Source organism: Dendrobates tinctorius, unplaced genomic scaffold (genome assembly GCF_039654945.1).
Source record: "Dendrobates tinctorius isolate UK_male_01 unplaced genomic scaffold, ASM3965494v1 ptg000071l, whole genome shotgun sequence".
Taxonomy (NCBI): Eukaryota; Metazoa; Chordata; class Amphibia; order Anura; family Dendrobatidae; genus Dendrobates; species Dendrobates tinctorius.
Genome location: NW_027361739.1, coordinates 19918806 through 19946552, shown reverse-complemented (window position 1 = coordinate 19946552; position 27747 = coordinate 19918806). Strand labels below are relative to the sequence as shown.

Genomic DNA, 27747 nt, shown 5'->3' with positions numbered 1-27747 from the left:
CTCGCATCGTCAGCGTTTGACGGTAAGTTTTTATTTCCAAAATCCATCATCTCTGTAATATATGTCTATTCATTGCCTTTTATTTCAAAACAGGATTCACAAGATGAAGAGGAGCTCCCAGAAGAAGAAGGAAGGGGTGGACAGACACCTGGAGTGGGCTCACAATTGGTAAGTTTTTTGCATCAAACGCAGAAACACAACATCACACTACACACAACACATAGAAAACAATGTTCTGCAGACCACACACAGCAAACAAATGCCTACATCCAAAGACATAACATTTTTTGTTTTCTGCTCTAGTCTTCCCAATCTGGTGCTCGGCCAAGAGGTCCTCGCAGTGCCTCCCAGGGTCGTCGGCGACAGCAACCCGGCGGTCACCAGCGTGTAAGTATAAATATTTTTGCTTTGTTTTTTTGCACTTTTTATTTCATTTCTTTTGTGGAGGCTAATTATGTTATTTTTGTCTTTTTCTTTAACAGCCTTCACAGCGTGCTCCCGACTCTGACGGTGAGGATGGAGGACTCGATGTGGACCACCTCATCGATCTCGTCAGAGAAAGGGAGCCGCTCTGGAATATGGCTGACCGCCGCCACGCTGACCTTATCGTTACCCGACGACTCTGGGAGGAAATCTGTTCGCTCCTTGTGGGCCGCTGGGAGGACCTCGATTTTCGGGCCCAGATTAAAGAGCGTAAGTATATACAGTACCGGTTGCTTGATGTTAACCAGTGTTTCACGAACTCCAGTCCTCGTGGTCCCCACGGATCATGTGTTCAGGATTTCTATTTACTATGGAAATCCTGAAAACATGACCCCTGGGGACCATGAGGACTGGAGTTTTGGAAACACTGATGTTGTATACTAACCACTTTGTCCTTTCTCGTTTCAGGGAACAGAATTGTGAATCGGTGGCGGTCTGTGAGGGATCGTTTCAAGAAGGAGTTCAATAAAGAGATGCGGGCCCCGAGTGGATCTGGAGGACGCAGGAGCAAGTACAAGTACGCAGAAGCCCCGTCGTTCCTCCGGGAAACAATGGTCACTAGAAGGTAAATATTACACACCACATGTGAAAAAAAATGTTAGATGTAACTTTTTTTTTTCAGCCAGGGCCATACCATGTCAGTATTTTAATTGTTTTTTTTTCTCTTTATTCCACAGCACGGTGAGCAGCACTCGGGAGCCTGCACGATTGGACCCTTCTGAGGCGATCCCTGAGGAGACCGGCACCGAGGGACACTTCGACCGCCCCGGTACATCTGCACCTTCCCAGCCTTCCCACACATTCGACCCATCTGTCCCATCCACCAGCACAGGAGCATCGTGGCCGCCTACATTACATGAAGCTGCTGGTCAGGAGATCGCTTTCCCTTTACCCCACCCTTCTGCCCCTGCCACCTCTAGTACACCTGCGGGTACTGGGCGGCAGCGGCAGAGGGGTCAGGAAAAGACTTATGCGCCAGAGTTCTTGCATCTGAATGCATCTTTCCAGAACTGTCTAAAAGTCTTGTCAGAGCAAATCTCCGCAGGCTATCAGCAGATCAACTCCAGCATTCTGGAGGTGAAGACACTTCTGCAAACCATGCATTCAGAAGCAAGATCTTCGCCAAACCACACCTTTTTCAGGTCTGTTGTGGAGCGCATGTAAACGCTCTCTCCTGCCCAGCAGATGCATGTAATGCATTCATGCCACGCTGCTCTCCAGCAAGTTACCTCCCAACCTCCTCCTCCCACCACAGTAGTTCCTCCACCTGCACCCCCTCCAGCCACTTTCCATCCTCCCCCTCCTATTACATCTACACCCCCTCCAGCCACTTTCCATCCTCCCCCTCCTATTACATCTACACCCCCTCCAGCCACTTTCCATCCTCCCCCTCCTATTACATACCATCCACCTCCCCAGCACCATCCACCTCCCCAGCACCATCCACCTCCCCAGCACCAGCAACCTCCCCAGCACCAGCAACCTCCCCAGTACCAGCAACCTCCCCAGTACCAGCAACCTCCCCAGTACCAGCAACCTCCCCAGTACCAGCAACCTCCCCAGTACCAGACATCTCCCCACTTCCAGCAACCTGCCCCGTACCAGACATCTCCCCACTTCCAGCAACCTGCCCCGTACCAGACATCTCCCCACTTCCAGCAACCTGCCCCGTACCAGACATCTCCCCACTTCCAGCAACCTGCCCCGTACCAGACATCTCCCCACTTCCAGCAACCTGCCCCGTACCAAACTCCTTCCCCATACAACTTGCCATCAACATCATCTGCTCCTACAGTCCCTGCCCAACCCTCCACTCCACCACCCACCACCTCTTCTGCTTCCCACATGTCCACCCATTCTGTAGTTTTTTCCACACCTTCACCTCTAACTGTTCCTTCCCCACCACGATCCCAGTCCTCTCTCCACACTCCCAGTGTCGAAGTGTCCCGCAGCCCCTCCAGCAGTATTTCCACCACACACTACACAGATTTATAATGTGTGTATTTAAATAAAAATGACCAGTTTTATGGTTTCAAAGCTTTATTAAACAAGTTTATTAAAATTTTAAAAAAGTTTACTAAAAAAAACATTTTTCAATAAAAGTTAAATTATTTTACACTGGTTGTCTGTCATTTCTTTCTGCGGCGAAAAAGGTTAAATACAGGGTATTTAAAAGGTGAAATGGTATTCAAAACTAGGTATATAACTGTGGGTAAATTTTAGCTTTTTGCCACAGTTGTGTTCCTGGTTGTGTTTGAAGCAAAGTATTTCACCTAAAAAGTTGTGTTTATTGTTGGTGATTTCCTAACAATATACACAACTTTTGTTAAAAGGTGAAATACTTTGCATAAAACACAACCAGGTACACACCTGTGGCCTAAAGCTAAAAATAGTAAGACCATGACAAGATAGCCAACTTTGGTTGGCAAAGGTATATACTGTTGGTCCAGAAGGTACACAAGTTTGGTTAGGGCACAAATCTTTCACACTCTGTCATCCTGCCAGTGTACTCTGCCTTGAGGTGACATAAAGCATATTGCAAAATTGTCCCTCATTACTAAAACCGTCACAGAACTTCTAGTGGTAATGTCATGGTAATCTTGCAAGGTGGTTTCTTCAGAGGTGTCCTCAATGGAAATGGGTTCCTTGCAGATAACAAAATTGTGGAGTACCACGCACGCTTTGATCACCTCGTCCACAGTTTCTGTCTTGAGGTTGATCGCAGTCAATAGGACCCGCCATTTGGCTGTCAGAATACCAAAGGTACATTCAACCATTCTTCTTGCTCTTGTGAGGCGGTAATTAAAAATGCGTTTTGGTCTTGTCAATCCTCTGCTAGAGTACGGTTTCAAAAGGTGTTCTGACAGCTGGAAGGCTTCATCCCCTACACAGACAAATGGCATAGGTGGACCAGATGTTTGCGGCAGCGGTCTAGGTGGTGGGAACTGGAAGGTGTTTCCATACAGTTTACGCCCCATGGCAGTTTGAAAACTTGAGAGTCATTGGAGCGGCCATAGGCCCCAATATCAACCGCAATAAATTTGTATTCCGCGTCAGCGATGGCCATGAGGACAATTGAAAAATATTTCTTGTAATTGAAATATTCCGATCCCGATCCAGCTGGCTTTACAATGCGGATATGTTTCCCGTCCACAGCGCCCAAGCAGTTTGGAAACTGACATATCTGTTGAAACTTGTCAGCAATTTCAATCCACCTCTCTGTTGTGGGCTCTGGTAAAAACTCTTCAGCTAAGGAGTCCCACAGTGCACGGCATGTGTACTTCACTATTCCAGATATGGTGGAAATCCCGAGTCTGTCATGGAAATGCAGTGACGAAAGGGATTCTCCAGTTGCAAGAAATCTGTGGGGAATTAAAAAACAATAAATTAGTTTTAAATCACAGCATTACATACCAAAACTGACCTATAACACTTGGAGATACAAACTACCACCAACAAGATTGCAGTGAAAGTGTGCTCTGATGCGAGCATATCCAATAAATGTGGCTTACCTTAAAGTCACCATCAGACGCTCTGCGGGTGAAACAGAGAAGCGGCAATAGGTGTCCGCTTTTCTTATGAGGTGTGCAATGCGCTCCACCAAGTAATCAAAATTCTCCATTTTCATCCTAACATATCCAAAAAATTTATCCGGGTTTCGTCGAAGGTCCATGCAGAGTGTAGAATAGACCCCACGCGTCATTCTCTTGGCTGTGATGGGGTGGATCCACAAACGTCGTCTACGATGCCTGATGCGCTGCTGTCTCGCTCTCTCCTTCTCCAGAACAATCACCCTCAAACGATTCGCCTCCGCTATAAAATCCGCCAAATTCTTCAAAATATTTCCAATGACAACATCCATCTTCGCCAGTAACTTGCTCTTCTCTCCAACCTGCACTTTCTCCTCTACAACCTGTCAAAGAAGGGCTGTAGGAACATGCTATATATAGTTTTCCAGTAGCCAATCCCGTTCGGAAGGCCACAAGGGTCAATTTTAAAAACCGGATCCGGCGTAATCCGTCGAAAAACGGATGAACCGGATGAGACGGATCCGGTTTTGTCTGTCACATCCGGTTTTACGAAACATTTGCCGGATCCGGCGTTCCGGCACGACGCCGGATCGCGCCTGACGCCGAAAACCTGATGTGTGAAAGTAGCCTAACAGTATTTTTTTTTTTACATTCTATCTTTTACTACTGATGCCGCATAGGCAGCCTCAGTAGTAAAAAAGTTGGTCACACTTGTCAAAAACTGTTTGACGAGTGTGACCAACCTGTCAATCAGTTCTCCAAGCGATTCTACAGATCGCTTGGAAAACGCTAGCATTTTGCAAGCTAAATACGCTTGCAAAATGCTAGTTTTTCCGCGGGAAAATCGCGGGAATTTAAAATGCGATTTTCCCGCGGACTGGAATTCCGGAATTCTCGCGGTAAATTCCGCGAGAGTTCCGGTACGTGTGCACTTAGCCTTAGTCCACCTTACAGTCTAATGATGTGTTAACAGGTTGTGTGAAACTGCAGAGCACACTAATGAACACACTATGGACTCTGGAGCCTCATGTATGTTTTGCCAAAGTTTCCATATATATATGTGCAATTATAACGAGGTAGAGCATACACTGAGGTAAAGTGTCCTTATTCCTAATATAACAGAGCTGTCTGGAAATATAACCGGGAAGACTCGGCAGCTTACCTCAGTTTTTTAAATCGCGGCCGTCATAACTCTGAAAGAACACGACGCCTGATTGGTTAGATTAGGCTGAGACCTGCATCAGGCCACGCCCCCGGCACTGTCACAATTTATGACTGCGCAATGGCGGGAAACCTTTGCCGTCCTCCCCTGAGGTAACGGCCACGTCCGGCTGTATCTGAAAGATAACGTCACAGGCGGTAATTACACCGAGAGATCTACACCGGAGGCGGAGTGTGTGGAAGGTAGGCTGTCGGACAACTCGTGACTGAATAGCCTATATACAGTATGGTCGCCTTGTTCTATTTGACCCTAGGGCCCTGCTGTTCATCTGTCTGTGCACCAATATGGCCGCCATTGTGTTGAATGCCAGCTGTCTCATGATTGCTTCTCAACCCTTTGCTGCTGTGATTAGTTTTCTTTAGTGCTATTTTTTCTGCGCTATAACTTTTCAATTTTTTTTTCAGTATACACACCTGTTTTGGGGATTTTTTTTCATTTTGGGATAAGTAGCTTTTTTATATTTCCATCCATTTTGTCATGAAAAAAAATCGTAATAGAGTGAAATGGTGAAAAAAGTTCAATTCCATTATTTATATTTTTGTGGGGGTTTGTTTTATGCCGTTCTTTGCACAAATTGATTCTCAGTCCCATTATGAAATTTAGGGCTCATACTCACTTGCGAGAGACTCGCACAATTCTTGTGCAAGTCTCTCGCATGAGAACCTGGCAGTGCCGCCGCCACTGGGACTGGAGCGTGCGGCTATATAGCAATACATGTAGCCGCACGGTCCGGTCTGAGGCTGAGTTCACACGTGGCGTTTTTTTCGCGTTTCCGCGGCGGTTTTAACCGCGCGATTTTGCCGCGAAAAATAAGCATCCCATGCATTCCTATGGGATTCCGCAATGCTGTGCTAATGCTGCGGTTTTTGCCGCAGCGGAATCGCTTCGCGGTAAAAACCGCAGCATGCTCATTAATTTGCGGAATCGCGGCGATCCCGCACCCATAGGAATGCATTGTTCCGCTTACTTCCCGCATGTGGCTGTGCACACCATGCGGAAAGTAACCAGAACAATTGCGGATGGTACCCACGGTCCGGAGGAGAGGAGACTGTCCTCCGGGCTTTGGGTACCATATCCCTGTAAAAAAATAGAATTTAAAAATAAAAAATATTGTTATTCTCACCTTCCGACGTCACGCGCAGCATTCCCGCCTCTCTTCACGCTTTCGTTCCCAGTAGTCCTTTGCGAAAATGCCCGCGATGGCGTCTGTTCTCGCGGGATCGCGAAGTCTTGCGGTCATTCGCGCGATGTCATCGCGAATTACCGCGAGACATCGCGATCCCGCGAGAACGGATGTCATCGCGGGCATTTTCGCAAAGGATTACTGGGAATGGCTGCGCGGGACATCGGAGGGTAAGAATAACAGTATTTTTTATTTTTTTTTACATTCTATCTTTTACTACTGATGCCGCATAGGCAGCCTCAGTAGTAAAAAGTTGGTCACACTCGTCAAACACTATGTTTGACGAGTGTGAGCAACCTGTCGATCAGTTCTCCAAGCGATGCTACAGATAGCTTGGAGAACGCTAGCATTCTGCAAGCTAATTCCGCTTGCAAAATGCTAGTTTTTCCGCGGGAAAATCGCAGGAATTTAAAATGCGATTTTCCCGCGGACTGGAATTCCGGAATTCTCGCGGGAATTTCCGCGAGAGTTCCGGTACGTGTGCACTTAACCTGGCACTGCCACCGCACTCAGGCTTTCATGCTAGAGACTCGCACGAGAGTCGTGCGAGTTTCTCACAAGTGAGTATGAGCCCTTAAAGGGAATCTGTCACCTATTTTTTTCGTATATAAGCTGCCGCCACCGCCATCAGGGACTTATCTACAGCATTCTGTATTGCTGTAGCTAAGCCCCCTATGTAACCTGAAAGAAGAAAAACGAGTTGGATTATACTCACCCGGGGGTGGTCTGGGTCTGATGGGTGTTGCGGTCCAGTGCCTCCCATCTTCTAGCGATGAGGTCCTCTTCTTTGCTTCCCCTTGCGGCACAGGCGCACTGCTCTGTCCTGTTGAGGGCAAAGTAGAGTACTGCAGGCAGCGGGAAAGGTCAGAGGTCCGGCGCCTGCACACTGCAGTACTCTGCTCTGCCCTCAACAGAGCAGTGCGCCGGAGCCGCGACGGGAAGCAAAGAAGAGGACGTCATCGCTAGAAGATGGGAGGCACCAGACCCAACCGCGAAACCCATCGGACCCGGACCGCCCCTGGGTGAGTATAATATAACTTATTGTGTTTTCTGTACTAGTTAGGGTAAGTTCATACAGGACTTTTTTGCTGTTTTTCTTTCCACGTTTTTTTTTAATGCTAATTTTCAGCTTCTTTTTCCATTACCAGCAAAGCCCATGAGATTTCAGAAATCTCATGCACACACATTGGTTTTTTGTGTGATCAGGATTTTGTGCTTTGCTGCATTTTTTGGACATGGAGCATGTCACTTCTTTCAGCATTTTTTTTCAGCATTTTTTACCCATTGATTTGAATGGGTGTTGAGAAAACACACCAAAAACTCAGGTATCAATTTTTGCAGCGTTTTTGCTGCAGAAAAGTCATGGACAAAGAGATTAAAAAAAGCACCAAAAAGCGCACCTAAACCTGCGTTTTTCCCGCAGCATCTTTCGTGCCAAGAAGATCAGGTTTTGCTGCTGAAAAAAAAGCAGAAAAAAAAGCAGCAAAAAAAGTCCTGTGTGAACTTAACCTTAATGTTCTAATTTGGTAGATTGGGCTTTTACGGATGAGGCAATACTAGATATGCTTTTGATTTTTTTTTTTTCTTTATTTTTCAAGGAGTTATCCGAGAATTTACTGTACTTGTTTTTGCGCATGGGATTAAGAACTTATCGGCAAGTAGTTTCCAGCTTCATTTGATCTCACATCAGCAGAGCTGCTACTTCTTTCCCTCAGCTCTGTCAACTGCCTATGTCATGTTGATTGACAAGGCAGCTCCCCGCAGTTATGCAGCAGAGAGTCCGAGTCAGCTGTCAATAAGTATTACGGTACATCGGCACTGATGCCCCATGAACAGAGCAGAGTGAAACAGAAGAGGCTGCTCTGTTGATGTGATGCCACTGTTGATGTAATAGTTATTGACAGCTGGCTCCCTGCTGTATAACTGCAGGGAGGCAGCTGTCATTCAGTATGACGTTGGTATTAACGTCCTGTCGATGGAACAGCTTGGAAAAGGAAAAGCTGCTCTGTTGATGTGAGTTCAAATGAATCTGGAGAATTGACACCTGAGCTGGGATATATCATCAAAGGACAGAAGAGGCAGGTAGTTAGCAACTATCTGCTGGTAAATTCTTATGCCCTCGTCACACACAGCGAGATCGCTGCTGAGTCACAAGTTTTGTGATGCAACAGCGATCTCGCTGTGTGTGACAGGTATCAGCGACCGCCCCCCCCCCGCCGAGTATCGCTGATCATTTAGTAATGTCCAGGACATTTTTTTGATCGTTGGTCTCCTGCTGGCCAGCGCGCATCGCTGCGTGTGGCAGCGGGAGAGCACCGATCAGCGAGCTCCCAGCGCTGTAAGCAGACGCTGGGAGCTGGTATCCAATGTAAACAGCGGGTTTCTAAGCGCCGCGCGGATTCTGCTGCGGATTTTGTTAAATCTGCAGGTAAAATGACCTGCGTTTTACCGGCGAATTTAGTGCAGATTTCCTGCAGTTTTTGGGGCGGATTTCCCCTTCGTTTTTTTACACCTGCGGATTCCTATAATGGAAGAGGTGTAAAAGCGCAGTGGAATCCGCACAAAGAATTGACATGCTGCGGATTCAAAACCGCAGCAAATCTGCGTGGAAAAATCCGCAGCATGTGCACATCGTTTTTTATTTTAGACTGAAAATAATGGTACTGTGCACCGCAGGAGAATCTGCTGTGGATCCGCAGGGCGAAATCCGCAACATGTGCACATACCCTTATACATTCTGTGAGGCGTCAAGTTTCCCCCACGGCATAGGGGGAATCTCAAGCCATGTCCTCTGCTGTCTCCCATTCCTCTGCGGCCGCAGAGATTCTTGCTCAGCAGAGACGTCGGTCCCAGCATCTTGCCCAGGCTTATGCTAGGCATCTTGTTGCTCCTTCAGGCTCTGCTATAACACCATGCTTGAGTAAGCAGCAAGCAGACACTTCTGGGCCTAAGTCCTGTCTTTTGCTTACTGAGCATGCCCGTGGCACAACCTCTCATTGGAGGTCCGAGGTCACATGCGCAGGTCCCATTCCTGCTCGGATTGGTCCACTAGGAAGGTCCCGGAAGGACGTCTGTTATGAATTAGTCACCGAGGAGGAAAAAACAAAAAGCAAGCTAAGCCCAGAAAACCGGAGAGGTTGGTAACTAGCGGATGGCAGACCCCTGATCCTATCCACAACAACTAGCAGTAGCCGTGGAGCGTGCCTACTGTAGTCCTAGACGCCTCGTCACGGCCAGAGAACTAAGTAAGCCTAAAGAAAGAAAAGGAAAATCTAAACTGCCCCAGAGCATACCCCAAAGCAATAGACAGCCCCCAACATGTATTGTCGGTGAAACAAGATGAAAACACAGACACAGGTAGAAAGATAGGCTGAGCAAACGATGGGGTCCTCGCTAACTAGAAAGGACAGGAAAGAAAAGCTGCTGTCTGCAATCACGCAAAAAACCCTGCCAAAAAATGTCCAACACGTCTGATAGAAAAAGGCCCTGAAATCGCTAGACTTCAAATCACTATATCAGCACTCAGGTATATTCTGAAGACAGAGCAAAAGAGATCAACTGATCAGAGACAAAATGGGAATTCAGCCCAGTCCCAGCCAGGGCTGGCTGAACACAAAAACTAGGTAAACCAGACAAAAACTCATATGAACAATAGCAGAGAAAACTTAGCTTTAGGAAGGCAGGAACCAAACTGGAAACCAGGAGCCACAGTCAGGAAAAATCACCAGCAAGAAACTAGGGAGTCGGCTGCCTTAAATCCAATCACAAACTCCTGATGTCCAATCGCAGTCCTCTTCTTCAGGTGGCCGGTCTCTGCCATTTAGATCAGCTTCATTACCTCCCTTCACCAACAGAGGGAGTCCAGATAGAGAACTCACTACTCCTCTGTCAGCACAGCCAGCTCCATAACCCTCACCAGAAGCCAGAGGCAAACCCGAAAATGAGCTCACAACAGACGTCACTATAAAAGAGTCGCATGGCCACTCGGCCATGCACTGGTATAGACTCTAAGGCTATGTGCACACGTTGCAGGTTCAGCTGCGGGTTTTTCCGCGCGGATCCGCAGGTAAAGTGACCTGCGGTTTAGCCCTGCGGTTTCACACCTCTACTATGTTAAAGGTGTGAAACTGCTGCGGAAACCGCCCAAATAATTGACATGCTGCGGTTTGTAAACCGCAGAAAAACCGCAGCGTGAGCACAGCGGTTTTGAAAAGCCATAGGGTTACATGGTACTGTACCATGTCAGTGGAACTGCTGCGTTTCCGCAGGGCCAAAACTGCTGCGGAAACGCAGCAGAATCCGCAACGTGTGCACACAGCCTAATGGTTGTTTGTGTGTATGATGATGTATGCATGTATCTGGTGACTTATTATAACTCCCCTTCCTTGGATACGCATGTTGGTTAGGGATTCAGAGTTAGCCAGCGCCAATGAGTGGCTATGCTCATGCCATTGTGCTCCTAGTACTCTGCACACACTAGCGTCCGATGGTGTCGCCCACTGCAGGGCACTATCGCACCGCGGCAAGTGGCAGCCACGGCCTGTGTGCTTATCTGGCCCAACCCTGGGTGATTAGAGGCGTCTGCCTGAGCAGCACTGTGCACACCTGGACGCTTATCTGTAATTGTATCCCTTGCTGACGCCGTAGTCGCGGCGCCGAGCGCTGATGGTCTAGAGCAGTGTTCCCCAACTCCAGTCCTCAAGAGCCACGAACGGTTCATGTTTTCAGGATTTCATTAGTGTGGCCCAGGTGATGGAATTATTGCCTGCGCAGGATATCAGGACTCTTCAGACCTATAGATGACTACCCATTCCTGCTATTACATGTGGGGACAAATGACACAGCAAGAAAGGACCAGGAAACCATCTGCAGTGACTTTAAAACTTAGGCAAGAAAGTGAAAGAACTGGGAGCGCAGGTGGTCTTCTCTTCCATCCTCCCAGTGGATGGCCATGGAACAAAGAGGTGGAATAAGATTCTGCAGGTGAACAACTGGCTACGTCGATGGTGCCGTCAGCAAGGATTTGGATTTCTGGATCACGGAGTGAATTACCTGTACGATGGACTACTTGCTAGAGATTAGGTGCACCTTATGAAGACTGGAAAACATGTATTTGGAAGTCACCTTGCTACACTCATCAGGAGATCTTTAAACTAGAACAATGTGGGATGGGAAGCAAAAGGCCAGAAAAAGCCATGCACCTGGCAAATGCTATTGAGAACTCTGCTATTAGAAGTGGGAGGAAAGAACAAAGACAAAAAAATCTAAATAATAAAAATATTGGAGAAAGAGAAACCAATCACATACTAAAATGTTTCTATACTAATGCACAAAGCATGGGCAACAAACAAGGAGAACTGGAACTACTAACGCAGGAAAAGAAATATGTCATTGGAATCACTGAAACTTGGTGGGATGATACACATGATTGGAATACAAGGCTAGAAGGATACAACTTATTTGCAAGAAACAGACTTGATAAACGAGGAGGAGGTGTCGCATTGTATGTTAGAAACGTGTATATCTGAAGCTTCAGAGACTGGGAGTTCTGTGGAAACTATTTGGGTAAGAATACAAGGACAGAACAATGGAAAGGACACCACTGTAGGCATTTACTACAGGCCGCCTGTGCAAGCTGAAGATATGGATGAACTCTTTATGCATTAAATTGCCAAGTTCTCCAAAATATATGACAGTTGTAATGGGAGATTTCAACTATCCAGACATTTATTGGGAATCTCTCTCAGGCAAAACTAACACGTCAAGGAAATTCTTATCCTCTGTTGATGACAACTTTATCTTCCAAAAGGTAGGGGAGAAAACAAGGGGATCTCCTACCTTGGATCTAATCCTTATAAACCGGGAGGAAATGATTGAGGAGATAAAAGTGGCTGGGACCCTAGGAGGTAGCGACCATGCTATTTTAGAATTTTGGATAACTAGAGGAGGAAGACCTGTGAAGACTCAGACTTCAAGGTTAGATTTCAGAAAGACAGATTTTAAGGGATTCAGAAAGAGAATTGGAGGGATCCAATGGCTGGATATCCTTAAAGACAAAAATGTCCAGGAAGGATGGGAAATCTTGAAAAATGAAATTCTCAAAGCACAATTGTTAACAATTCCGAAAAGAGGGAAGAATAGGAAGCATTTAAAGAAACCAGTATGGATGAACAGAGCTTAAGCACATGCTGAAAAGGAAGAAATAAATGTTTATAAAATGGAAAGAGGGAGGCATATCTAAAGAAGATTGTAATGCTGTCTGCAGAACCTGCAAGGCACAAATCAGATTACTAAAGCTGACAATGAATTTGCAAGAGACATCAAAAGCAATAATAAAGGATTTTGGGGATATGTCAAAAGTAAAAGAAAAGTCAAAGATGCTATAGGATTTTTACAGGATGAAAATTATGAAATGATAAGACAGGATGTTGAGAAGGCCGAACTTTTAAATTCCTATTTTGCATCTGTTTTCTCTCAGAAAGGAAATGTAACATCAACTGTTCTTCACTGTCCTATTAAGGGAACAGAAGAATCCAGGATATCTATAAACAGAAAGATAGTGAGGAAACACTTAGCTAACCTAAATGAATTCAAGTCTCCAGGTCCAGATGAATTACACCCCAGAGTACTGAAGGAGATAGCAGAAGAAATTTTTGAACCCCTCTCCATAATCTTTGAAAATTCTGGGAGAACAGGAGACGTCCCAGAAGACTGGAGAAGAGCAAATGTTGTTCCTATCTTCAAAAAGAGGAAGAAGGTGGACCCAGGCAACTATAGGCCGGTGAGTCTGACTTCTATACCAGGAAAGATCTTTGAACAAATTATTAAACAACATGTATGTCAGTACCTGGATAAGAATGAAGTGATTAAACAGAGTCAGCATGGGTTTGTAACTAATAAGTCATGTCAGACTAACTTAATTTCCTTCTATGATGGAATCACTGATTGGGTGGATCAAGGAAATGCTGTAGATATAGTATATCTTGACTTCAGCAAAGCATTTGAGAAAGTATCTCACACAATCCTGATTGAAAAAATGACTAAGTATGGGATGGATAAGGCAACTGTTAGGTGGATTCATAACTGGCTTAGTGATCGGACCCAAAGAGTGGTCGTAAATGGCTGCACATCCAGTTGGAAGAATGTCTCAAGTGGGGTACCACAGGGCTCTGTCCTGGGCCCTGTATTGTTCAACATCTTTATCAATGATTTAGATGAAGGAATTGAGGGTAAGCTGATTAAATTTGCTGATGATACAAAGCTAGGAAGGATTGCTAATACTAGAGAAGAGAGAGAGGATTCAAAAATGTATAAATAAACTGGAGCAGTGGGCAGCAACTAACAGAATGGTTTTTAACAGGAAAAAATGCGAAGTACTACATCTGGGCAATAAAAATTAAAAAAGCATATACAGAATGAGAGGAATAGGGCTAAGCAACAGCACATGTGATTTTTATACTTATGGATCAGACTGAATATAAGTCAACAGTGTGATGCAGCAGCAAAAAGGGCAAATGCAATTCTAGGATGTATTAACAGAAGCATACAGTCTAGATCACGTGAAGTCATTATTGCCCTCTACTCCTCTTTGGTCAGACCTCATCTGGAATACTATGTCCAATTTTGGGAGCCACATTTTAAAAAAGACATCAACAAACTGGCGCAAGTTCAGAAAAGAGTGACCAGAATGGTGACCGGTCTGCAAACCCTGTCTTATGAGGAAAGGTTGCATGATTTAGGAATGTTTAGCTTGCAGAAGAGAAGACTAAGAGGAGACTTAATAGCTGTCTACAAATATCTCAAGGGCTGTCACATTGTAGAAGGATCATCTTTATTCTCTTTTGCACACGGAAAGACTAGAATCAATGGGATGAAACTGAATGGGAGGAGACGCAGATTAGATATTAGAAAACTTTTTGACAGAGTGATCAATGAGTGGAACAGGCTGCCACGAGAAGTGGTGAGTTCTCCTTCAATGGAAGTCTTCAAACAGAGGCTGGACAGACATCTGTCTAGGATGATTTAGCGAATCCTGCTTTGCGCAGGGGGTTGGACCAGATGGCCCAGGAGGTTCCTTAAAACTCTGATTCTAGGTACTGCAATTATCACCTGGGCCATCGGCCAGGAAAACATGAACCGTTGGTGGCTCTTGAGGACTGGAGTTGGGTAAACACTGGTATAGAGGACCTCTATCCCTTGTCTCTGGGGCAGAGTCCTGTGGCCATTTAGCAGCGCTCCCACTGCCGGGGCCTGTGAAGTTAACAGGTTCCGGCGTTTTGTTTCTTCGGCTCTGTGAGGTAACAGAGTTCATCCCTGTACACATCGGGTCAGTGGCTAACCCGCCTGTGTTCAGTTAGTGCTCCACCATTACTGAGCAGCAGTTTTCCATCTCTGCATGGTGGACCCTGGGTTGTGATCGCACTTCCTTATATTTTATATTTAGTGCGGTCCGCAAGCCTAACATTATACTAGCGCCAGGGTCTGGCTAATAGCAGACGAGCAGCGACTCCACAGGTACATCCAGCAGCTGGAGGGCAGGTTGGCGGCTCTCGAGTTCTCAACCTCAGCTGTGGATCTTACCGCGGTCTCTGTTCAGGCAACCACGGAGGCTGTGTCCCGTGTGTCCACTGCCATCCCTGTCCCGACTTTGTCGCGCCTGAGAAGTTCTCGGGCGATAGTGCTTCTTGCAGGCGGTTTCTTGAGCCAGTGCTCTATATAGCTGGAGCTGCTGGCTGCACGATTCCCCTCTGAGCGGGCTAAGGTGGGATTTATTATTTCCCTCTTGTCGGGCAGGGCTTTGTAGTGGGCCACACCGCTGTGGGAGTGTGGTGATCATGTTGTGCAGAGTGCCTCGCAGTTCTTGGGCACTCTGAAGCAGGTCTTCCTGGAGCCACGAGTCACCCATGACACCGCGCTCCAGCTGCTGGCATTGTCACAGGGCTCATCCATGGTCCGTCACTTCGCCATCCAGTTCCGGACACGCCTCTGAGTTGGAGTGGCCAGATAAGGTCATTATTCCGGCTTTCTGTAGAGGTTTGGCTGACCATGTGAAGGACGCCCTGGCCACCAGGGAGATTCCTGCCACACTGGAGGAGCTTATCACAGTCTCCACCCGTATAGATCTTTGCTTTGCCAAGTGAAAGTTGGAGCGGTTCCAGTGTAGGCAGAGGTTTAGGTTGGCACCCAGTTTTGGTAAAACTCTGGAATCTCCCGGTCGGGCGTCCGAGCGTCAGGGGGCTTCCCGTGCGAGATCCAGGCCCCGGTCCGCTCGAGCTCCTGTGATCTGTCGTGTTTGCCGGCAGTCTGGTCACCTTGCCAACCGGTGCCTACAGCAGCCAGGAAAACACTCGCGTCTAGTGTGGCAGTAGGAGGCTTCTCACTAGAATCAGCGTCGTTTTCCTCCAAGTTGTCCTTTAATGGGACACTTGAGTTTGGTTCTTCCACTCTGGCGGTGGAAGTTTGCGTGGATTCTGGAGCGGAGGGCAATTTTATGTCGTCTGCCTTCGCTCAACAGCACGCCATACCCCTGGTTATATCTAAGCCAGTCACCGTCACGAGTGGTGAACGGCGCAGGCGCAACTCTGCCCTCACAGATTACCCACCAGACGGCCTCATTGTTACTCTCGGTGTCTCCATCTCATCAGGAGACGATATCCTTCCTCGTCCTTCTAGGGGTCTCCTGGTTGTGGTATCATTCTCCCTATATTGAGTGGTCCTCGAGGAAAATTCTTGGTTGGAGTAAATCATGTGAGATTAGATGTCTGAGGGAGTGTGTCCAGGTTGCCTCCACCGAGGTCCCCTCAGATCTTTCCTTGCTCCCCAAACACTATCGACTGCACGCAGACGTGTTCTCGAAAAAGGCGGCGGAAACCCTTCCACCGCATTGCCCCTATGACTGTCCTATTGACCTCTTGCCTGGTGCTGAGCCTCCCCGAGGTCAAGTCTACCCCTTATCTCTCCTGGAGACAAAGGCCATGACTCAACACATCAGGGAGAATCTGGCAAGAGGATTCATTAGGAAGTCAGTATCACCAGCAAGGGTGGGATACTTCTTCGACGAGAAGAAGAATGGAGAACTGCGTCCCTGCATCGATTACAGGGGTCTTAACGCCATCACCGTTAAAAACAAGTATCCTCTGCCCCCTGATATCGGAACTGCTCGATAGATTATTGGGCGCGAGAGTTTTCACCAAATTAGATCTGCGGGGGCCTATAACCTGATACGCATCCGTGAGGGGGACGAATGGAAGACGGCATTTAACACCAGGAATGGTCATTATGAGTATCTGGTCATGCCCTTTGGTCTTTGTAATGCGCCAGCCATTTTCCAGGACTTTGTCAGTGATATCTTATGGGATATGCTTTCCACCTTGATGGCTGTCTATCTGAATGACATCCTCATCTCTCCAGATATGGACCCCCCCACCGGAGCGAGGTCGGCAAAGTCTTCACCCGCTTACGAGCTAACTCCCTGTATGCCAAGTTGGAGAAGTGCCTGTTTGAGCTGGAGTCTTTGCCTTTCCTTGGCTATATCATCTCTGCTCAGGGTTTGGCTATGGATCCTGCCAAATTGCAGGCGGTAATGGACTGGCAAGAACCCCATTCCCTTAAAGCAGTGCAGCGCTTTTTGGGGTTCGTAAACTACTATCGACAGTTCATTCCCCACTTCTCCACCTTGGTGGCTCCCTTGGTCACCCTCACCAAGAAGGGTGCCAATCCCAAGGTGTGGTCGGAACAGGTCTCCAAGGCCTTCGCCTTCATCAAAATTCATTTTGCCAGCGCTCCCATTCTGCATCGCTCCGTTGTAGACAAACCCTTTATGTTGGAGGTGGATGCTTCTTCCGTCGGTGCTGGAGCGGTCCTCTTCCAGAAAGGCGTTCAAGGTCGAAAGCAACCCTGCTTTTTCAGCAGGCAGCACGGTCATTTGGTTTTCACCGACCATTTCTCTAAGATGGTGCACATGGTACCTCTCTCCCGGTTACCTTCTGCGCGGGGCCTGGCAGTGTTGTCCATTAAGCACGTTTTCCGCCTGCATGGCATGTCGGACAAGATTGTCAGTGACCGGGGTCCTCAGTTTGCGTCCCGATTTTGGAGAGAGCTTTGTTCCCTGCTCAGCATTGAGCTGAATCTCTCCTCGGCCTATCATCCCGAGACGAACGGGTTGGTAGAGAGAGCCAACCAGACCCTGATCACATATCTTCGACATTTTGTCTCGGCCAGGCAGGACGACTGGGCATCCTTGCTGCCGTGGGCAGAGTTCGCTTTGAACAATGTTGTGGCCGACTCCACCGGTCAGACCCCATTCCTCCTAAATTACGGCCAGCATCCGCGCGTCCCTGTGCCCATGCCCGTGTCATCCACCGACTCCAGGGTGGCAGACTGGGTGGTGGAGGCACGCGACATTTGGGATCGCACCCAGGATGCTATCCGGGCTTCCAAGGAGAGAATGAGGACCTCCGCTGATGCACACCGGCGCCCTGCTCCGACTTTTGCCCCTGGCGACTTGGTGTGGCTCTCCTCCCAAAACATCAGGCTGCTGGTAGAGTCCGCTAATTTCGCACCACGCTACATTGGCTCCTTCAAGGTTCTCGAGCAGATCAGCTCTGTGGTCTACCGTCTGGCCCTTCCTCCACACTCGGCTATCTCTGATACATTCCACGTGTCCCTCCTTAAGCCTGTTCACTTGTCCCGGTTCTCCGAGTCTTCTGCCGGGACATCAGACTTGTCTTCTGATGAGTTTGAGGTCAATGCCATCGTGGGATGCAAGGTGATGCGGGGCAAAAAGTTTTATTTGGTGGATTGGAAGGGTCATGGTCCAGAGGCTCGGATCTGGGAGCCAGTGGAGAACATCCACCCTCCGCTCCTCATTGCGGTGTTTGAGCGTAGCGAGGCTCAGAGGGGAGGGGGGGTAATGTTAGGCGTCGGGTTCCTGCCATTGCACAGCAGGAATCCAGAGCCTTGCACCTAGCGGTCTCCCATTCTTCGGCCGCAGTGGAGCCTGCTCAGCAGATTCGTCGGTCCCGGCGCTCTGCCCAGGCCAACTCCGTGGGTTTGCTTGCTGCTGCCACCTCTGGCACAGCTATGACAATGCATGCTTCTCAGCAGCGAGATTCTCCAGGGACTAAGTCCTCATGTCGGGCCACTGAGCATGCCCATTGAGTGATCTCCCATTGGAGATCGAGGGTCACGTGCTCAGGTCCTCGTTCGGATTGGCCCCTCCGAGGAGCCAGGAAGGTCCCTGACGCCCGTGGCTATAAAAGGTTCGCATGGCCGCTCGGCCATGTGCTAGTATAGACTGTATTTACAAACTATGTGGAGTTAATGATGTATGTACGTATGAATGTCTCTGGTGAATGACTCATTAAGAACCCCTACCCTTGGTACGCTTGTGTTGTGCACCCTAGCCTGTTAGCGCCCAGGCTTAGGCGTAGGTAGGTCTGAGGTTGAGTCAGGCATCTGGCCTCACCAGGGACTCGGCATGCCTCAGTGCACGTGCTCCACAGCCAGCGTCTATAGAGGCGCTCCCGGCAGCGACGCTGCGCGTTCAGTGGGCCTAGAAGGACTCTAACCCCGTGTCCTTGGGGTAGAGTTCTGTGGCCGTACACTGTGCGCTCTTTTGGCCGAGCTCTGTGAGTTAACAGGCTCCGGCATCTACTTTCAGCGGTGGTGCAGCTCTGTGCAGTAACAGAGTTCGCCCTGTTCACATTGGGTGACGTAACCCACGTGTGACTGGTTTCACACCACTTAATTCTTCCGCCATTACTTAGCAGCAGTGTACCACCTCTGCACGGTGGACCCCGGGCTGCGAACGCACCTACTATTATTTTATAATTTGGTGCGTTCCGCCAGCCCTAACAGAAGGGGAGTCATCTCTAAATTCAATCCGCTGCTGCTGGAGAGTCTAGAAAAATATAAAATAGACAATATTTAATACCTAAAAATTACACCAGACAAAATAAGGAAAACAACAACTGAATCAAAGAAATAGATACCACAAATCAATTTTATAGAGTAAGCTGTAATTTATATTACACATTTAATCCAAAAGGTTTCAATGTGTTCAGTTTTTTGATCCACTCTAGTTCTCATCATTAATAATTTAATTCGGTCACCCCCTCTTCTCAAGGGAGGGATCTGATCTATAATCATAAAGGATAAGTCTCTCTCTGTATACTTAAGATCAAAAAAATGTTTTGCAACTGGTAAATCTTGCCTCTTTTTCCTAATACTATGTCTATGTTGGTTCATCCTAACCTTTAACTCATATGTAGTTTCCCCTACATAATATAAATTGCATGGGCATCTCAAAAGATATGACAAACTCGGAAGAACAAATTAAAAACCGATTAATTTTAATTGTACTATGATTATGTGGATGCTGAAAAGAGCTGCCTTTAGTCATATAAGTACAATTTACACAATTCAAACAGGGAAATGACCCCAACCTCGATTTGCCTGTCAATGTAGTCTGAAGATCCTTCATAGGGCCTGTATCAGAATGGACCAGAATATCTTTGAAATTCCTGGCGCACTTATAAGAGATCAATGGAGGGGATTCAAATTCTTTAACCTTAGGGTGGCACCTGCCTAGCATCTGCCAATGTTTTTTAACAATTGCCACAATGTGTTTACTTTCATCACAAAATGTGGTGATAAAGGGATCCTATGTTTTTGTTTTTGTACACTATCCCTCCTCCCACAACTTTTCTGTACTAAAAGATTATTACGTGTCAATCCTTTAACTTTACATTTAAAACCCTCCAATAACTTCGCAGGATATTTCCTGTGTTAGGAATCTGGGTCATTCTATGCATATGCAGCAACCCAGATTCTCACATTTGTCTCCTGAGGCTAAGTCCTTTTTCCCTGCGTCTGAGCATGCTCACGGGACTAGCTCTCATTGGAGTTCAGGAGTCAGGTGCTCAGGTCCTGCTCCTGATTTGATTGGTTATGCTCGGGCCTCTGGAGGTTTCCGGCAGGTCCCGTACGCTATAAAAAGTGCGCATGGCCGCTATGCCATGCGCTAGTATTTTCCATACTTGCTGCTGTGTGTTTGGTGACGGATGCTTGGACTGGTGAATGACTTATTAAGAAACCCCTTCCCTCTGATAATACGAATGTGTGAGTGATTGGGACACAGGCAGTGTGCGCGCTAGCGCCAGCGCGCTCAAGCTCCGCCAGTTGCAGCAGCCAGTGTCCTTCGCGCCTGCTATATCGCACTTGCAGCCCGCTTTTGGCGTTCGCAGTTGCGACGCCGTGCACACGCCTACTTACGGTAAGTCCATTCGGGTGTAGTGCTGTTCTTAACTACTCCGGCTTTGGCTACCGCACGTGTGCCGCTGAGTGTCTGTGAGGCTAATACAGACTCAGCATTTTTTGCATTTGTGTTTTGGGTACAGCTCTGTGAGTTTTAACAGAGTTTGCTTTTGTGCACCAGGTTCAGTTCTTCCTGTGCACATTATCGTATTGGTGCTCTGCAGCGGTTATTACACCTGCCGCACGGTGGACTCCGGGCGGCGAACACGTTTGTTTATATTTTTTTAAGCGTGTTCCGCTGCCGTAACATCCTGTCTCTGAATTTAGTAATCATTGTATCCAGGGCTTTCTCCAATAACATCAGGTTCACTTACAATACGTCTGACACGTAACAACTGACTAAATGGAAGAGATTCAGTCATCTTCCTTGGATGATGGCTATCAAAACAATGTAAATTGTTCTTATCAGTCGATTTTACAAAAATTTCAGTCTCCAATCTATTCTCTTTACATTTAATTAATATGTCCAAAAATTGGATCTGTGTTTCAGAATATAAAAGAGTGAAACCAATATCCTCATTCATAGTATTAAGAAACCCATGAAAAGTCTCCAATTCAGCAATAGTGCCAGTCCAAAGGAGGAGGACATCATCAATGTATCTCCACCACCCGAGCACATGCTCAAAGTGGTGGGACACATAGACCACATCCTCCTCCAATGTTGCCATAACCAAGTTGGCATAAGCCGGCGCCATGTTGGCACCCATGGCTGTCCCTCTCATTTGAACAAAAAAAAAAATCGTCCCCAAAAATAATTATTGTGCAATACCAACTCCAACAATTTAACCCCTTAATGACAGCCAATACGTCTTTTAACTGACCTGAGATATAAGAGAATATCATCCCCATGCAGGTAACAATCCAGCAGCTGTCGGCTGTACACTATAGCTGACAACTTGCTGTATCATAAACGATCAGTGTTGTCACCATCCGTATCTGTTTGTTGCATCTGTCAAAGTGACTACATCAAATAAATGGTTAATAGATTGTGGGGGCTTGCACTTTAATCTAATTGACACACCGAGATCATGATTGTGTGGTCCTGATGTTTGCCATAGCAGTTCATGGCCAAATAGCGGCCTTAAGGTACTGTCACACTTAGCGATGCACCAGCTATTCCGACAATGATATGGATCGCTGGTGCATCGCTAAGTGGTCGCTAGTGAGCTGCCACACAGGCAGATCTCACCAGCTACATAGCAGCGGTCGGGGGTCGCTACTTACCTGTCAGACGAGGCAATCCTGGCGTCCTCCCGCCCGCGTCCACGCGTCGCTCGTCTCCACAGCAGGAAGCCCAGCAGGAAGCTGATGACGAGAAACGGCCCAGGTTGTTCTCGCGTGGTCAGCGATAACCAGCGGGGGAGCCGGTCGGAGGTATCACACATAGCGATATTGCTAGCGATATCGCTGCTGCGTCACAAAACCAGTGACGTTATAGCGATATTGCTAGCGATATCGCTTAGTCCTGTTTCATACCTCCGTCATCGGCGGTCAGTTGAAATCCGCCAAAGGTTGAAACCAGCTGATCCGTGACGGACGGATGTCAGCGGAGCACGTAGGATGAAGGATCCGTGGGAGAAGCGATGCGGCGAAATTTAAAGCGACCGCGGCGGTCGCGATATGCATGTAGATAGCGGGAGCTGGAGTAGCGTGATCGCGTGAGGTGGAGCGCGATCGGGAGAGGGACATCGAGTGAGGTGGAGGGCGATTGGGAGAGGGACATCGCGGGAGGGATGGGTGAGTTGGATCGCGGGAGGAGAGAGAGATTCTAGCGGCTCCCGGAGCGGCATTTATGGGTTAATGCTGAAATTAGCGGACAGTCAAAGCAAAAAAAATTGCATGGTCCGTTTCATCTGCCCGGGAGCCGCTAAAATCTTGGCAGATCCATACAAAAACGGGTGGGACGGACGACCGTCAGTCAAGATCCGCCAATAATGTAAGTCTATGGGGGGAAAAAACGGATCCGCCCCTTTTTTGTCGGATCCGTTTTTTAAAAAAATTGGCGGATTTTGACCGACGGGTAAATACGGAAGTGTGAGACAGGCCTTAGTGTGACTGGGCCTTTAGAGTCTCCCGGCTGTAGCGGTCAGTTCAGAAGTTAGTGACATTTAGGTGGTAAACAAACACTTTTTCATTCCTGCTATACCACTTTGCATTAATTCCTGAATATCACCCGAAGGGTTAATAAACTACCTGACAGAAGTTTTCAATATGTCAGGGGGTGCTGTTTTTAAAAAGGTATCACGTTTGGGGTTTTCCAATATATAGGACCCCCAAAGTCACTTCAAACCTGGCTAGGTCCGTAAAAAAAGAAATTTTGTATATTTCCTTGAAAAATTACTGCTACATTTTTAAACGTTCTAAAATGCGATGGGCGGGGCTTATTCACCTGCTCCCCCCTCCCTGTCTTGCTCTATGCATTTCTTCTTGTGTAGAGCAAGACAGGGAGGGGGGAGCAGTTGAATAAGCCCCGCCCAGCCGACCGGACCGTGGCAGTTTACATACATGTGAACCGAAATAAAAAAGGTATTTATGCATGAAAGGTGCGGGGTCAGGGGGAAGCAAAAGTACTAAGAGAATCCTTATGTGACACACAATTGAATGATATTATTATATGATATCTCAAAAAAGGGGTGACAGATTCGTTTTAAAAATGGTGCTGATGTAAGGCAGACATGTGGGAAATGTTATTTTTTAATGTTTTTCTGTGGTATGACTATCTGGATTAAAGCGATAATCATTCAAAGTTTGAAAATCGCAATTTGTTTTTACATTTTTGTCAAGTTTCTGATATTATAAATGAACATGTCAACCTAAATTTACCATTTTCATAAATTATAATGTGCCACGAAAAAACAATCACAAAATAATTGGGATTTGTTGAAGCGTTCCAGAGTTATCACCACATAAGGGTATGTGCACACGGTGCGGATTCTACTGCGGTTCCGCAGCGTTTCTGCCGCTGCGGGTCCGCAGCACAATCTACTGCGTTGTACAGTACCTTTTTTTCCTATGGAAATTAAAAAATGCTGTGCACATGCTGCAGATTTTTCTGCGCTGTTTTGCTCCGGTTTAGGCTACGTGCACTCGCTGCGGAATGGGGTGTGGATTTGGCCGCGCGGATTTTGTAAAATCCGCAGGTAAATCCGCAGGTCAAAAGACCTGCGATTTATCTTTGGATTATCCTGCGGTTTGGCCCTGCGGTTTCACCATCTCCACAGTGGTGGAGATAGGAATCCGCATAAAGAATTGACATGTCAATTCTTTCTGCGATTTCAAAACCGCGCGGAAAAATCCGCACCGTCTGCACTGCGTTTTTTTATTCCCATAGGAAATAATGGTACTGTACACCGCAGCAGAATCCGCAGTGTGTGCACACACCCTTACAATCCGCAGCATGTCAATTGTTTGGTGCAGAAAGGCTGCAGTTTTAGAACTCATCCATTATGAGGTGTAAAACCGCAGGGCTAAACCGCAGATAAACCGCAGGACTTTAGTCCTGCGGATTTACCTGTGGTTTTCTCTCCAAAATCCGCACACCCAAAAAACTACGTGTGCACATACCCTAAAGTGACATTGGTCAGAATTTTAAAAATTGGCCCCGTCACTAATGTCTCTTTCACACTTCAGTTTTTGTGTCAGTTAAAATCCGCCAAAAAGGCGGAAAAGCGGATCCGTTCGTAACTGATGTGAACGGATGCCACAGGATCCGTTTTTTGACGGATCCGCCGAATAAAGAATTTTAAAGGAACCGCTGCGAGAGAGAGAGAGTTTTTTTCGTCCGCCAGAAAAGATTTCAGGGTTAAATTTCCGGCTGACTTCCTTTCTCCGGGCATGCGCACTATAAAATGCGGATCCTACAACAAAAGAAACGTTGCAGGGTCCGTCCAGGCATGCTGGCGGACGCCAAAAAATTGGCGGATCCGCAAAAAAACGGATCCAACGGATGGCCATCCGTCAAGATCCGCCGGTAATGCAACTCAATGGGGAAAAAAACAGATCCGCCAAAAAAATGGCGGATCCGTTTTTTCAAAAACTGGCGGATTTTGACTGATGGTCAAAAACGGAAGTGTGAAAGAGGCCTAAGGGGTTAATCAGGAAAACCCTTTGATGAGAAGTAAACTCAGTTTTAGATAAAAATCTATCAACACACCTGAGACCCAGATCATGGCTAATTGACATATATTATATCACATCAAAGGATGCAATGACCCCTTTCTCTTTTAGATGTATATCCTGTAATTTATATAAAATATCGGTAGTATCCAATATAAAAGATTTTGTTTTCTGACATAATGAACTTAATATTTTATCAAGAAAGATCCCAATATGGTTAAAAATGGAACCTCTGCCTGACACAATTGGACGGCCAGCAGGATTAATCAGGGACTTGTGTATCTTAGGCAAAATGTATATAATTGGTGTAATCGGGTTATTCACCAATAAAAATTTATAGATATCCTCATCAATTACTTTTTCAAGAAGTGCTTCATTCAAAATTTTTTTCAATGACTCTGGGATTTTGAACTTGGATTGTTGTCCATTTTTTTTATACACTTCCACATCAGACAATCACCTCCTAATTTCAGCCAGATAGTTTTTGGTATCCATGACAACGACAGCACCACCCTTGTCTGCTGACTTAACGGTGATGCTGTCGTCGCCTGCCAATCCAAACAAAGCCTTGTGTTCATTACTCCTAATGTTAGGATTTTTTAATCCAACCTGAACCTGATTTATTTTTGAAAGCCTCCACATCTCTATTAACTGCCAAAATTAATGCTTCAATAGCAGGCACATTATCTATTGGTATGAAATCACTTTTGTTAGACAAATCACAATCCCACAATTTAAAAGTACCCACATTTTTCTCTAATATTCTGATATCCTGTGTACAAACAACATTATCAACAACATTTTTCCTATGATCAGAAAACCAATATTTTAATTTTATTTGCCTAAAGAACCTATATAGTTCCTTTTCCAGCTTAAACCAGTTAACATGACTGCTAGGGCTATATAAAAGCCCTTTTAACAAAATATCAATTTCAACATCAGACAATGATCTAGATGAAAGGTTTACCACAAGATCTAGTCCTTTCTTTTGGTCACTGCAGGTCTTTGTGGGTTGATCCGAGTTTTCTGACGTTTTTATTTTTTGTCCACGGTGATGCTTTCTCCCTCCTCTTCTAATCCTCTGATGCATTCCTCTAGATGGGGCCTTTGTGTCTCTAGAAAAATTATTAATATTCAGAAAATCAAACAAGTATCTATTTGTGGAATTTAAGGAAAAATAATGACCTGGCTTATTAGACAATTTCCTCTATACATTTTGCTAGAATCATTTTGCCAATAGTAAATCTTCCCCATTCGATAATCCTCCATGTCTCTTATCCATTTACGTCTTTACTTCTTCTAATTCTTCCTTAACTTTATGCAACAGCCGCTGATTACTAATCACTGTCCAATAACAGGATTTATGCTGATTGTAAATATTTTCATCATGATTTTTATTTTTTGCACATTGAACTATATTTGCAATTTTCTAATGATGACACACAGTCCTTGTGATTGTATTTTAAACAGTGAATACTGTCTTATTATTGTAAATTACCATTGTAAATTGTATGCTTTAAAAGGCATTCACCTGTCACCACTTGTAATGCTTGAAAAAGGTTCACACCCATTGAACCGAAACGTTGCTGCATGGGCACATAGCCATATGGGCTATTTAAAAAGCACTATATTGAAAACTACTATGGTGTTCTGCTTTCTTTTTTGATGGACTATATATGATTGGCCGCCTCCAATCAGCGACAGGCGCAGTCTGCCCGCGAATTGGCGCTGAATTCGAACGACCCACGCTACTATCATGAGATCTGTGGCGCTAGCCGCTGATCTCCCGACTGTAGCCGCTGGTAATCTCCTGCCGCACGGAGATCAGCGGTGACGCAGCCGGGAGATGACCGGCACCGCGCTCAATGTGCGGATGGTACCCAGGGTCCAGAGACACTCCTTCAGGCCCTGGGTACCATAAACCTTTAAAAAATAGAATTAAAATAAAAAATAGTGATATACTCTCCTTCCGACAGCCCCCGGACTCTTTCCCTCCTCTCACCACGCGCCTTGCATCTTCCGGTCCCAGTAATGCTTTGCGCGAAAGACCGCTGATGATGTTGTGCCTTCGCGAGAGAGACGTCATCTCCAGTCCTTTGCGCTAAGCATTACTGGGACCGGAAGATGCCGGGAGCGTGGAGAGGTGATCGGGGGCAGTCGCAAGGTGAGAATAACGAGAGAGAGAGATTCTAGAATACCCGATGAGTTATAATCGGGCCACCATCTAGTGTGTGTATGTATGTGTGTGTATGTATATATATATATATATATATATATATATATATATATATATAGTGGTACAGTAAAGGTTGTTTTACTGGATGGGAGATACATTTCTCCCGGCAGATTAATATTTGGCCGGGTTTTTTCCTAAAGACAGGACCTGCGATGATGTCATGGTCATGTGATCAGCCCATGTGATGTCTACCTCACCGGTAGGAGGGGTTATGGGCTATGTAATGGAGGTTGATATTTGGCACATAATGAGTGTATGTCTGGAAGTTACAGGAACTTGGCTGGACTTAGCCTGAACTTGTATACAGGATCCCCGTGCTGCAGCACTATAGCAGCAAGACTCTCAACCCTGGGAATGGCACCTGGCGGATGCCGCAGGACCTGGTAGCCGATTAGTTAAGCCCGTCCCGTACAAGGGGTGAGTCTGGGACCAGTGGTTCTCCAAGCTGGAGTACATCTATGTTTTTCCCTTATTTTCTCTTAACCTGCTGTTTGCAAAGTGACATTAAACCACTGAAATTAGACTTTAAGCCTGAGTGTTGCCTCGTTACTGCAGCCCTGCCATTACCTACCAGAGGGAAATACATATATATATATATATATATATATATATATATATATATATATATATATATATATATAATATTTTAATTATACACACC

General features: G+C 46.4%; 1 protein-coding gene across 2 annotated transcripts in view; it reads left to right on the top strand.

Moving 5' to 3' along the window:
- LOC141096085 (synaptonemal complex protein 2-like) overlaps positions 1-27747 on the top strand; it is a 151282-nt gene that overhangs the window by 33917 nt on the left and 89618 nt on the right. The window contains exon 1 of one of the 2 annotated variants that reach the window (XM_073582492.1): positions 5206-5417. The exons of the other annotated variant lie outside the window; for it this stretch is intronic. The gene's annotated coding sequence lies outside the window, so the exon portion shown is untranslated. Of the gene's footprint in view, positions 1-5205; positions 5418-27747 lie in introns of those variants that run through there. 2 annotated transcript variants of the gene reach the window in all.